General features: G+C 50.0%; 1 protein-coding gene across 4 annotated transcripts in view; it reads left to right on the top strand.

Annotated features, from left to right (window-relative positions):
• Rph3al (rabphilin 3A like (without C2 domains)) overlaps positions 1–14,260 on the top strand; it is a 143,756-nt gene that overhangs the window by 47,254 nt on the left and 82,242 nt on the right. The gene's annotated exons all lie outside the window — the stretch shown is intronic.

The following is a 14,260-nucleotide window of genomic DNA, read 5'->3' as shown; positions in this document are numbered from 1 at the left end:
GCGGCTATAGATTTGTGTGCCGCTCGATGCCACACCCTGCCATTGTTTGTTTTTCGAGACAGGGTTTCTCTGTGTAGTTTTGGTGCCTGTCCTGGAACTCACTCTGTAGCCCAGGCTGGCCTCGAACTCACAGAGATCCGCCTGGCTCTACCTCCTGAGTGCTGGGATTAAAGGCGTGCGCCACACCTGGCTGTCCACACTCTGCTTTGTATGTGGATGCTGGGGATGTGAATTCAGGGCCTGATGCCCACTTACAGACAGCCTTCCCCAACCCCCACCGCGTAATTTAAAGTAGAGAGGAGTGAGTGCATTCTGAGATATCTGCAGTTCTATACTGTTGGGAAAATATCTGAGCTCATGATTAAGACACCACAAATGTGACTCTGATGTGCTGGCTGTATTCGTAGTGAGAGGAAATGGAACATTCAGTTGTAGATTAATGAAAAAGCTTTTTTTTTTTTTTCTAATTGAAGTTCACAGATCCCTTCCTTAACCCCCAGAGAGTGCAGTGACCAAAATGGGGTGTTTTCATGCTCCCTCCCTTCCCCCCTTCCTCCCTTCCCTCCCCTCTCTGACCTTGTTATTTTTTTTAAGAGACAATGCTACTGTGTAGCCCAGGTTGGCTCTTCATCTCCCTGCTTCCTACTCCCAAGTGCACACTACCACACACAGCATGGAATCGTGTGTGTGTGTGTGTGTGTGTGTGTGTGTGTGTGTGTGTGTGTGTGTGAACCTTGACCTCTTTGTTCCAGAAGTTGGAGCCCTTTCTTGGTCCTTAGTCTTCCAGGAAATCCAGGGATGGGACGCTGTAGAACACCTTAGTCATTAGTGCACATAGTCAAGTGGACCCGTGGTGCCTACTGTCCCCACCCCCATGACAAGACTGAGTCTGTTATCCTAGTGTGTTGTGGGTTGAACTGTGTCCCTCAAAAGGACATATTGATGTCCCACCTCTCAGTGCCTCTCAATGTGGCTTTTACTCGGAAATAGGGTCATTCCAGTTGTAACTATTAGATTGAGATCCTCCTGGAGTGAGATATTGTCTGATTCCAACATACTTGTAATCCCAGTACTCAGGAGGCAGAGGGAGAAGGAATGCAAGTTCTAGGCTATATAGTAAGTTCTGGGCTAGCCTGAGCTATATACTGGCAAGCTCCTGCCTCAGAAACAAAACAAAGAGACCATGGGCTGGGAATATAGCTTAAAGGGTCCTGGGTTCAGTCCCCAGTACAAAAGAAAAAGGGAAAAGTCAGAGCCCAGTGGCAGCACCGTGTTCTAGGATCAGTACTGGAGATGAGAGCAGGGGAAGGGGGGAGGGGGGAGGAAGAGCAGGGGAGGGGGAGGGGGAACAGGGAGAGAGGAGAAAGAGGACATCTGTGTAAAGACAGACAGACAGGAGCCTCTTGCCGTGCAGACAGAACGGGGAGGGTTGCAGTTTCAGCCTTAGGAAGGCTGAGGAACCAGCAGATACCAGTGTTAAAACAGGCAAGGGACCCCTTCTGCCCCTGAGACTGCAGATGACCCTCAGCCCTGCCCATCCCCTGCTTTCAGACTTGCTCTAGCAACTTGGTGGCAGCACCCCTAGGACACAGCTATGACCTGGTGCCAGCAGGAACAAGTGCTACTTTGGGGCTGGAAGGGGGCCTGCGCTGGCCTGTGCTGGCCTGCACAATTCCTTCCTCTGTCTTCACGGTGATTGTTGCCCAAGGAGTGTGGTTACCCCATGATTGCCAGGATCTGAGTGTTCCCATCTACCCTATGTCAGGCTTTTTAGAAATGACAAGATCAAGCTGTGCCTCTGGGGACGCGTGGGCAGAGCCTGTGGCTCAAAAGGTTGGGGGGAGAAGGAAGATATTTTGCATCTCATTTCGGATGGAAGCTTTTGCCCTGGGAAGATGAAAAGCATTTGTTTCCAGTTAGACAGAGAGGCAGGCAGTGACTTGAGGGTCACTGGCCTGGGCATCCCAGGCCCTTAAAGGATCCAAGGATTAAATAAAAGAAGACGCCCTTATATTAAGGTGTCTTGTGAGTATGTGTGGGAGGCCTGCTGGATTAGGGAGGGGAGGGGAGCTGCCAAGCCCCCAGAAACTGAGCAGCTGCTGGGCCTGATGCATAGTCAGTACCCAGGGAGTCTGTTGGGCCGATGGTGTGGTAGGACCACATGTGTTATGGAATATTATTTTAAGATGTGTTACATTTGTTTAATGATGCAAAGATGTGTTGCATTCTTTTAGGGTGCATTTGTTTAACTCTGTGAAGCTGTGTTACTGTGCCTGTCTAAAACACCTGATTGGTCTAGTAAAGAGCTGACTGGCCAATAGCTAGGCAGGAGAGGGATAGGCGGGGCTGGCAGGCAGAGAGAATAAATAGGAGAAATCTGGGAAGAGAGCAGATGTAGGAGTGAGAGGAGGATGACGAGGACAAGGACTCCAGGGGCCAGCCACCCAGCTACACAGCAAGCCACGGAGTAAGAAGTAAAGAAAGGGATACAGAAAGAGAGAAGGGTAAAAGACCAGAGGTAAAAGTTAGAGGGGATAAATTAAGAAAAGCTGGCTAGAAATAAACCAAGCGAAGGCTGGGCATTCTTAGTAAGAATAAGACTCCATGTGATTTATTTGGGAGCCTGGTGGCGGGCCCCCCAAAAGAGCAAAGAGTTAAAAAGAAAAAACCCAACTACACACATGCTGTTCTGTTTTGGCTTGTGTGAGAGGACAGTGATGGACCCTCGGCTTTGTGACTAAGCAGGGGTGGGTGTGTCAGGGCACAGGTGTGGGGGCCCTGCCACAGCTGTGGGGTGCAGGAAGCGTGGCTAGAAGGAACCGAGCAGGGCCCTGGGGACAGTTAGGGCACTCCCGTCTGCCTATCTGCCTTAAGCCTTCCTCGGAAGGTGACTGGAGAACTAAGTTTCCTACTCTCCTGGGAAACCTGTGTCAAGTCTAGGAGGACCCCTGCTTCTCTTCTACATGCCTGTCTCCTCCTCTCCTCAGATCTGTGCTTTAATATATTAAAATCTTGAAAGCAAAAAAAAAATTTTTTTTTTTGAAACAGTGTCTTACTGCTGGCCTGGAACTCACTGTGTAAACCAGGCTGTCCATAAATCCATGAAAATCTACCTGCCTCTGCCTCCCAGGTGCTGCATTAAAGGTGTGTATTATCACATCTGGCCATAAAATTTTTTAAAAAATCTTATTTATTGTATGTGTGATGGGGCACACATCTGAAAGCATCTATGTGGAGGTCATAGGGTAACTTGAAGGAATCCATTTTCTCTTCCTCCATGTGGGGCTGGGGATCAAAAACTGATCCTCAGGTTTGGCTGCAAGCACCTTTACCCACTGAGCCATTTAGCAGCCCATTAAGATCTTTTGTTTTTATTTTTACTTTTTTTTAAAGCTAGGTGTAGTGCTCATGCCTGTGACCCAGTACTTGGGAGACTGAGGGTGGAGGATTGCCATGAGTCAGAGGCCAGCTCGTGTCGTAGCCTGAGCTACAGAGAGAGACCTTGTCTCAAAGAAAGGGGGGCGGGGAGGGGTGCAAAATGAAGCAATAGCAAATGTCCTCTTTGTAAACTCCAACTTTTCTTCATTAGCCTGAAAAAAATTGATTAATAATTCCAGATGGCACCCGCCCCTTTAACAATGCATGTCCCATGTTGCCTCCCGCATCCCTCCGCCTGCTGATCGGCTCCTCTTCTGCAGCTCACCTTTTCTGGGTCATCTGTCATTTTTTGACATTAACTGACCTTGTACCTGGATGCATCATTGATCATTCCTCAAGCGTCAAGGTCGTTTCTGGGTTTCTAGTTGGTGTGAACCACCTTGTCACGTGACCAGAGGCGAGCCAGGAGAGATCCACCCAGAGCCGGTCTAGGCATGGCTGGGGCACTGGGTGGATAGCAGGGAGGTGGCTGGCCAGGCCTTGCTTTGTGGTCTGTGTTATATTGGTTCTTTGAAGGTGCGCCAAACAGTCAGCATGTTCAGGTGCTGTACTAGTTCAGGGACACGGAGGACATCTCCAGAGTTGTCTTCACAGGGACAGCAGAGACGAAGAACCTGGAGAATACAGGGAGCAAGGTGGGGTCAGTCCAGATGTTGGCCTACAGAGAAGGTGGGGCTGGGATCTGTAGGAAGACAAGAAGAAGAAAGTGCCCGGGTAAAGGCCGGTGAGATGGGTCAGTGGATAAAGTCCAATAGTGCACAAGCCAGGCAGCTTACACACACACACACACACACACACACAGAGAGAGAGAGAGAGAGAGAGAGAGAGAGAGAGAGAGAGAGAGAGAGAGAGAAGGAGAGAAAGAGAGAAAGAAATAATTAAACATTTTTAAACACGGGCCCGGGAGATGACTCAGTGGTTAAACACTTGCCATACAAGTATGTATGGACCTGAATTCAGATCCCAGAACCCACATAAATGCTCCGTGGGCACGGAGGCCCCTGTCGTTCTAGCCTCAGAGAATTACAGGTGGAGTTGATGGAGATGGGTGAGCCCCGAGCAAGTTAGCTAGGGAGAGCTGCCTCGTTGAACGAGGTAGAAGAACACTAGAGGATGACCCCTGGCCCCGGCCTTGGGCTTTCCCATGCACGTACTGTCCCATACATGCCATTCACACAGACCCACACATGCACACTCCACACACAGAGTGGGGGGCAAAAAAGGGGGCTGGTAGGATGGCTTAGTGGGTAAAGGCGCTGGTTGCCAAGCCTGACCATCTGAGTTCAGACACACAAAGTGGAGGCAGAGAGTGACGACCACGAGTGGTCCTCTGCAGGCCTGCTGCACACCCACGTGCCCACAGAGACGTGCACACATACACTATACATACATGAACATGTATTTAAAAGTCAGCCTGTGGTGGCGTGAGCCCTTCATCCCAGCACTCAGGAGGCAGAGGCAGGCGGATCTTTGAGTTTGAGTCCAGCCTGGGCTCCAGAGTGAGTTCTAGGACAGCCAGGTCTACACAGAGAAAACCTGTCCTAGATGAAAGGATGTGGGGGACAAGGCCTAGCCCTGGAATGTGTCTGAATTCTAAGTGCCCCAAATCTGATTTTTTTTTTTTTAAAGGAATGTGGTAATAGGTAAAACTCCAGGAGTAGTCTGGCCTAAATCATGGACACTTTTGAATGCAGCTTGGGTTTTTTTACCCTGTGGTGGTGTGGAGCCATGGATGTTTGGGGATGTTTTTTAAGCACACTCTGATCCATGCTCCTAGGGAAGATCTCTCTGGTTCCACAGGAAGGGTTTGAGTGTGAGCCCCAGGAGGTCTGACATCTGGTTAGGAAGCATTGCTACAGCATTGGTAAGAGGAGCCGGAGGAAGAGGGGAGCTGACCGAAGCGGGCAGACCTGGCAGGAGGCAAATGACACGGCAAAGTTTAGGAATGTGTGTCAGACACTGGCTTCCCTGGGCCTGGTCTGTCATCTCAAATCCTCACGTCATTCCAAGACACTTGTGAGTGAGCCAGGCTCTTGGCTCAGGACGGGCCTTGGAGGCCTCCAAGCCTCCTGTCTGACTCTTCCTTCCTCCCAGCGCAGCCTGACAGGTGGGGATGTTGATGTCTGGGCTCACCTCATCTTGTAGCTATCATCCTGTTTCCCGTATCATAGTAACAGAGCAGATGTCAGGCCCCGTTGCTAAGGACTCCTGGAATATTAATGCTGGGTATAGAGTGAAGGGCTTTCACACAGTGTCCAAGGCCTCAGCGAGTATTAGTGCAGTGGTGAGCATTCTTTTCTTTGTCCCAGCTTTTCCTCCCTCCCTGAGACGCCCCCTCCCCACCTCCCCTCCTCTGTCACCCTCAGCCTATGCACAGATGCCTATCTTGGGAGTAACAGACTTGACAACAGCAAACGTGCACCCACTCTCCCTCCCACGCCAGGGCAGACATGACTAATGGATCACAGCATTCTCCCTATGGGGGGCTGCATGGGGACTAGTGGATGGGGACCACAACTCCTTTGCCACACAGCTCTCTGGGTGCTGGCTCAGCTTTTGCACTCAGGATGAGGCCTCTTTCCCAGTCTCTCAAAAGCGACCTCCTCTGTCTCTAGCCCTCCTACCCCTGCTTCTTAGGGCTTGTCCTCTGTCATGAGATCAGGGAGGGACCTTTGTCTCACATTTACTTCCTCCACCTAGACTTTTGATTTTTCCACAAGTGGAAAATCAAACCTGACCTGGTTAAGGGGTTTGATTGGCAGTTAAGGTCAAGGTAAAAGGTTTTATTTGTCAAATACTATTTGTATGTGTTACATGTTGCTACACTAATGTGCAGAACAATCATCCCTAGTTCAACACAGCCATTTACAACGTACCCTGAACCTGTCAGCCGGGTGGTTCTGCCACCCATGGCTGGGCCATGTGTTTCATTTAAGTGTCATGATTCAGTGACTCAGACTTCTCTCTTTAAGTGGCTTTTAGGAGGCAGGGCCTGAACTGGCTGGTTGCTTTTCATTGCCCTTTGTGTTTGGGCGCCCCCTCCAGACAGGGTTTGTGGTCTAGTTCCCATCTGCTCGCCTTTCTTTCTCATTCCCTGCATAGATCTCCGTTCTTCTCACGTGAAGATGGTATGGCTGGACTTGGGATGTGTTTCTCCGTGGGGGCGGGGGGTGTCTCTCACTTGTGATGGCATTGAGGCAGACCCTGGCCATTCAGATCATCTCGTCTTAGGCTCAGAGTCTATCCTCCCCTTCTTCTCCCTCCCATCCCCCCCATGCCCCCCCCCCCGACTTCCCACTCACATTCTCCATCTCTCATTCTCCACACATCCTGGAATTCACAGGCTTGATGACATTCTCAGAAAGGTCCCTCAGAAGAGAGCGAAGAGCTGAACACCCCAGGGAGAGAGAGAGCAGTAAGGCGCTGTCTCAGGCCTGTGCCCCTCCCAGCTCCTGGGCGGGACAGGGGCTCTGGGAGTGTGTCCTGCTCCCCCTCCAAGAGCAGTTGATTTGCCCTCCAGGGATAGCATGTGTCAGGGGCAGCTGTGGGTGGGTGGTTTCCACCCTGGCATAGCTATGGTGAGTTAGGAGGTTGGGGATCAGGCAGCCGTGTTTCTGGGGTGGGAGGGACTCTGTAGAAGGGCGTCACCTCTTCTCCCTTCCTCATGAGGTCTCTTGGCTTGCCTGTCTGTTTTTATGGTACTGGGGTAAAACCAGGGCCTCATTGTTCACTCGACCACTGCGCTCTAGCCCTCACTCCCTTTCATAGACCACGCTGCTGGTTGGCTGTTACGGTACCTGCCAAGGCCCATCAACCAGATGCTAAAGCCAGCACTGGTCCTTCCAACTCTAAAGCTAAGGAGCCAGAAGCCTTCTTTAAAGTGGCTGCAGAGATTTTGCAAAGAGGAGACTTTAGGGGAGTCATATACTCTTCCACCCAATTAATTGAAGATCTATAGGCAGGCCCTTCAGAAAACGCAACGTTGACATTAGGCTGACAGGACCCTGCTGCTTCCAACAGATGCTTCCTGATGGCCAATTCTAGAGACTTCAGAGAGAGCAGGCAAGGGGCCCGCAGCTCCCAGCTTTGAGTGGCTGTGAGCGCTACTGTAGCAAAGCTGACTCAAAATGAGTTTCCAAAAACTGCTCGCTCCACATCTCTTTGGAGAATTTATCCTAAGGAACTTATCAGAGATGGCCACTAAGATGTACTCTCAGGATATGCACTCTTGTGTTGAGTATACAGAGAAAACTTGGAAGTCACCAGTGTGTCCCAGATGATGAACCATGTCTAGAATACTCTGATGTCATAAAATTATAGTGCCAAGGAATTTTGGAAAGCACAGGATATAGTAGTAACCTGAATAAACAAGGTAGGCAATAAGAACTCGATTTAACTTAGAATCTGTGTAAACCCCTGGGCAAACTCGGACGGTCCTTTCTCTGTTAAGATGCTGAGTATCAACACAGGGGAGGAGAGATGAGTGAGTTCGTAGTGCTTCTTTTGGGTGTGTTGAGGGGAGGGAGTCTGTCATGTGTAGAACGCACATGTGATTGAGGACAGGTTATTAGAGTTGCTTCTCTCCATCATGTGGATCCTGGGTATCAAACTCAGGTTGTCAGGCTTGGAGGCAAATGCCTCTACCCACTGAAACAACTCTCAGGCTCTTGCTTTTTCTTTATCATATAACATCGCATGGAGTCCAGAGCATGAAGTTCTCCATGGAGATGTGAACACCTGAGATGACCAGCTTTTGACTTTGGGGAGAACCTGATCTCCCAGGAACAAAGTGTTTGCTTTTACAGATCTTGCTCAGAGAGTTGCCAGGGGCTTAGGAAATTCTGCCCCCTAGGAATTTTCTCAAGAAGCTGGCATAAGCCACTCCTGTCCCTGCCTGCCCTCAGCACCCCGTAGCCTCCGCTGAAGAGCCCCTGAGTGTGTTTACTGGATGCAGCCTCTGCTCAGCTTGTCTCGCCCAGCACTGGATGAGAGACACAAGGAGGCAGCTGCTTCCCAGAAAAGGGCCCGTGGGTGCCTCAGCCCCTCCAGGGAAATCAGCTGAGCCGTCAGAACCACCCACTGCCACGTGGCAGCCAACCCATGGGGAATCTTGAGAAACAAAGATTCCCATGAACCAACCAGCCACAGAGCCTGTCTACAGCCTGTCCTGTCGGCTCTCAGCACATCTGGTTTTTTGGCTAAGTGTCTTATTTAGGAAGAGCTGTCTCTCCATGAAACACGGCTCAGCTTAGCAGATAATCGCTGCAACGGACCCTGTGCCTGGCAACAAGGGATAGAGAGGAGAGGACATGGGGCCCCAGGAGCCACAGTGTCGGGGGAGAGGGGATAGATGTCACTGTGGTCAGGCAAGGGCCCCTGAGCCAATCTCCAGGGTGGAGACCCCACCCCCAGCAGCAGCAGTCTTGACTTAGGTCCATCGGATATGCGCAGCCACTGTGCACATTACACACTCACACATGCCTCTCCTCTACGCTCTTGCCTGTCACAGCAGAGATGACTTTAGAAGCCGTGTGCTGTCTCTCCATGGTTAATGGAGGAAGTGACCAGAGCCCCACACAGCCGTCTTTCTGTCCGGCTGCCTCTGTTCCCCTCCAGGCTACTTCTACCCTTCTTCCTGAATGGGCAGGCTTACCCTCCTGCTCCCTCACCTTCTATGAAAGCTTGTTTTGTTCCCTCCTAAGTTATTAACAAATAGGCAGGACATGCATTTAACACACACAGTACTGTTGATGGAAGCTGTGAGGCCCCGATTCTGTGTGTGTATGTGTGTGTGTGTGCATGTATGTGTATGTGTGTGCCTGTGTGTGTGTGTGTGTGTGTGTGTGTGTGTGTGTGTGTGTTGCTAGGCACTGAATCATGGGCTTTGAGTGTGCACACTAGGCAGGCTCACTACCACTGGGCTACACTACTAGCCTTTGGTTTTTTTGAGACAGGGTCTTTCTAATGTGTCCCAGGCTGGCCTTAAACTCCTAAGAATGTGTGGGCTGTAGTCTTCCCTGAGGCCCTCAGTGAGGAGCAGGGCAGGCAGGCATGTTGGATGGTGTGTATAGTTTGGTAGAGAAGTGCTTAGGTAGAGGGGGATGGGGGAATGGGGGAGCTCTAATTGGGTGCCAAGTCAGGGAGCTGGCAGCTAGCTCAGACCAAAGAGGTTTGGCATACCCAAGCTGGCTCTGTGGCAGGTTCCTAAAATGGGCCTCCTCGAGTTGCCCTTCCTGTCTCCCGTCTGTTCCGAGGCTGCTCTGTGTGAAGGATGGGCAGCTGTGATTTCGGAGGTGCCAGCCGCAGCCTAGGGTGGGAACAGCAGTCTCTGCGATCTTATCTCTGACCTTCATTTGAGCCACCTCTGTGAACATGCTCAGCTGTGGATTTGCCATCCAAGGGCCCATGCCCAGCCAGGGCCGTGACCCCACGCTCTGGAAATAACATCGCTGTCTCTCTTTATCTCCCCGTAGAGTGACTGTAGGTTTGTCTGTCTTACAGTGGGCTCCGCCTCTCCATCCTGTGGACTGGGCTGGCACAGGGGTTCGGTCTAGATTGGAGCGGCCCCTAGCCCCCTCCCTGGATCTGCCAGCAGCCCTGTTGTATACCCGGTGTGCATCTCAGCGGTGCGATCGGGTACAGGGCAGTCCTGTCCGCAGGCCATCCCTCAGATAGCAGTGGGGGAAACAGAGGCCCCAGGAAGATCGCTGACTTGTTCTGCACCCTTAGGAAATGTGCAGGAACACCCATTTTTGTTCGTTTGATTTTGTCTTTATTTTCTTCTATGGACCTTTTCTCCCCATCTTGGAGGCATGGGGAGCAGGGCCACTTGAGGGCTGGCACACGAGCACACGTAACTGCGTGGTCCTTTGATGGCCTCTTGACCCTCTCTTCTCATCTAACAGAATAATGGTTAGATTAGAAGGACAGAACAGGATGCCCCATGGGTGCCACAGACCGTATAGACTTACAGTGGGTCAGAGGGCAGGTGTGCACATCAGTCTAAGGGTTCCCTGGTTTGTGGCCTATAAAACCGTGGCACTAGGAAGTGACCTGAAGCAGTATATTCACTCCTAGCGATGTTTTGATGTTTGGGGGCCAGGGCTGGTTTGAAGCGCCCCCACCTTCTCCCTGCTCCCTTTCATTCTCTGCCATCACCGAGGTAAGGAGTTCAAATGCCAGGTCCGTCCCTGTTTCCCCTGCCTGTCCTCTCTGCTCACCCCATCACGGGCTTCAGTTTAGAAGCTTCTGCAGAACATAAGGTCTTCCCGGTGCGGAGTCCCAAAGTTCCCTGGCTTGCTCCTGTCTTCCAGGGTCACGCTGATTGCTCCTCTGCTTCTGTGGCGTGGCCAGCAGATCACGGGGGCCACCTTCCTTCTGTGTCTAGTCACAGAGGAACTGGGCTGTCAGACTCAGGGGTTGCTGCCCTGGACACATTGGTCTGGCTATAGTGCCCCCTGAAGGCTGGGGGCAGAGCTGAGCAGCCTGTGTAGAAACTGTCTACCTGGGTCATAGCCCTTCCATTTCCTGACACTCCTAGAATGTTAGAAAGGAAAAAACAAAACAAAACAAAACACACACACACACACACACACACACACACACACACACAACCCATATGAGTCGTGTGTTTTAAATATTTACTTTGAGTAGAGTAACGTATTTCAAACTCCCGTAGCAGTGTGACCATGCCATTCACAAGCTAACAGAAACTGAAACAAAAAATAACAACCCCATGGTGCCCTAGAGGCCGGGAATGGGGCACAGGTTGAAGTTTTCTAATGGACACAGCATTCTTAATTTTTCATTTGATGGATTCATTTGGGGGACAGCACATGTGTGGAGGTCAGAGGACAGCCTGGAGGCATTAGTTCTCTCCTCCCACCATGTGGGTCCTGGGGATCAAACTCAGCCCATCAGGCTGGGCGAGTGCCGCTCTATGCATTGAGCCGTCTCTGCGCCTCCCTGTTCTTCTGGACTATATTAGCTCCATTTGGTAGAAGGTCCAGAGGTGCCTGGCTTGCCCATGGAGCCTCTGTGCCTGGCTGGTTGGGGGTTCTTTGCTGAAGTGAGGACCAAGGTGGAATGTCAAGGCCACCTGTGGGATAACAGTGCCCCGCCAGGAAGCTCTAGCCCACACGCTGCCCCCTGGTGGTCATCACGGACATGGGCCACATTGGTCTGGAAGAGCTAGTCTCTAAGCAGGGTACAGGGATCCCTGAGGGTCCCCAACACTTTACAGAGACTCCTAAGATCAAAACTATTTTCCTCAACATGTGATCCTTGGCCTCTTTCACAAACACAGAGAAAACAGAAAGTACTCAGATGTGGCTTCCGAAGCCGTGCTGGAACTAGTTTTTAAGCAGGTGCCGTCTGTTGAGTTTCAGTACAGAAAAGCACACACCATTATCTGGGAAGCTATTAGAATACTCCTCCGCCTTCCATCCGTCCTACACAGCCGTGAGAGCCTGGATGCCTCCCACGTGCCTCACCGGAACTACATCTCAGAAGGTTGAAAGATAAGTCAGACAAGAACACCCAGCTGTCTTCAGTTAGACCCCAAATCCAAGTGAACTGTAGGAATATAAAAACAATCTCAGTTTCCTCAGGAGCTGCCTTTGTTTTGAAAACATGTGTTTTTCTCATAAAAGGCAGAAATTATGTGAATACCTAATAGGCATAATATCTTTAATGAAAGTTTTTAGATTTTTCAGTAAAATATCAGTAGATATAGCTCATATGTTTTGGAATGTTCAAAAGTTTATTTTTCATTGTGTGTGTAAGATGATGTGTACCATGGCACATGTGTGGAGTCAGAGGGCAAGTCTGTGGGGTTGGTTCTCTTCATCCACCTTTACGTGGCTCCTGGGTCCTCAGGTCACCAGGCTCGTACGGCAAGTGCTATACTTATGAACCATCTCACCAGCCCCAAAAGGTTTTTATAACATCTCATGAGTTGGAATCCGCATATTGTAATCATCACCTCTGTCTAATTGCAGAATGTTTTCATCGCCCCACAAAGAAACCCTAAAGCCATTAGCTGTCACTGTCCTTTGTGCCAACGAATGGCCACTAATCTGCCTCTATAAATTTGCCTTTTCTGGACTCCTCCATAAGGAACATTATACACTATGTGAGCCCTTGTGCAGGCCTGGCATTCTCACTCAGCTTAATGTTCTCAAGGTTCAACCATGTTAGAGCAGGTCTGAGAACTTTCTTACAGCAAACTAACATTCCTTTGTACGGCCAGAGCACACGTTATATCTTTATCAGTTGATGAAGGATATTTTAATTGTCCCTGCTTTCGGGGCTATTGGAAGTAATGTGACTAAGAATCTTTGTACACATGTGTTAGGAGGATATTTATTATTCTCAGTCCTCTTGAAGTTGATAACTGGGACAATTGAGTTGCTGGGTCATGTGGTGAGTCTGGTTAACATAGCAAACAAATTTCCAACCTATGTTTTTTGTTTTTGTTTTTGTTTTCCTGCTACTTAATTGAGTTACGCAACTTTATTGTTAGCATATAAACATTTATTTTTAACTGTAACAGAAAGAAATTGTATTGACTAGTGATGATGGAACTGTGTACCCATAACAGTCATGTTCCTGTATTCCCATGCAAAGCCAGAGTCTGTTAAAATGTGTGCTTTGTGGTTTTGACCAATAAAGACACAATTGCAGCATTCATACAGCCTTCATCTCGAGGCAGGAGGAATTCAATAAGCACAAAATTTTTATTCTGAGTTAACGTCCAGGCATTGTTCTCCAAGCAAAGCTCCTGTAGTATGATACAGCAGTGTCTCCCTTCTCAGAAGAAATCACCCCAAATCAATTGGTAAGCGTGGAGAATGGAACAAAGCTCTGAGGACATCACTGTCCCACCTGATCCAACCTCAATGTTTTTAAATACTATTTTTATGTATATGTGTGTTTTGCCTGCATGTGTTATCTGTGCACTACATACATGCAGTGCCTATGGAGGCCAGAAGAGGGCACCAGACTCCCTGAGACAGGAATTGTAGACTCCTGTAAACTGCCCTGTGGTTGCTGGGAATCAAACCTGGGTCCTCCGGAAGAGCAGCCAGTGCTCTCGACCACTGAGCCATCTCTCCAGCTTCCCCCCTCAATATTTTTCTTGTTGTTGACTATAGAGGGGTTCTGAATTTGTAATCCACGGGACTGGATTTGATTAAATCAGATTCTCCTTGTGCACACTGACCCAAGTTCACGTCTTTTCCTCCCCAACATGTGTGCCCACGCACACACACTCACACTCTCTCCCTTTAGAAGGCACAAACAACATCTTCATAATAAGCAGTCTGAGTTTGTCCTCTGTTCCGGAACACATTGAAAGCCAGCTAAGCTATAATGCATATGTTGAACCCTCAGGTTCGAGGGAGGGGTCCCTCCCTTGTAGGACTTTCAAGGATAGTCCTTGTGCATCATGACTTAAAACTGTGCCTAGTGGAGGTGCTGGCTGTCACCCTATGCTTTGCCCTCTGAAGAACACTGTGGCTTTGATGGGGACCTCTTAGGGAGCAGAGCACAGGGCTGTGAGCTGCCATTTTGGTCCAGTTGGCGGGGGGGGAGAATCACGAGCTTGCCTCAGTGTCTTGCTATCTCCTCACCGGCCTGGCCTGTGCTCAGGGCGGTGGTGCTGTGTTGGGTGCCCTTTGTGAGTTGAAAGTTGCCGAGGAGCATGCCTTCTCCTCACCCTTCTGATTCTCACCCTCTGATGTCCTGTCTGCTCTGGCCACTTCGCCACGTGATGCACCGAGCCACCCAGTCCAGGATTCCAGGGCTTTGGAAAAGGAGCTTG

This window comes from Peromyscus leucopus, chromosome 8b (assembly GCF_004664715.2).
Source record: "Peromyscus leucopus breed LL Stock chromosome 8b, UCI_PerLeu_2.1, whole genome shotgun sequence".
Taxonomy (NCBI): Eukaryota; Metazoa; Chordata; class Mammalia; order Rodentia; family Cricetidae; genus Peromyscus; species Peromyscus leucopus.
Note: the sequence above shows the minus strand (reverse complement) of the source record. Positions and strands in the feature narration are given on the sequence as shown.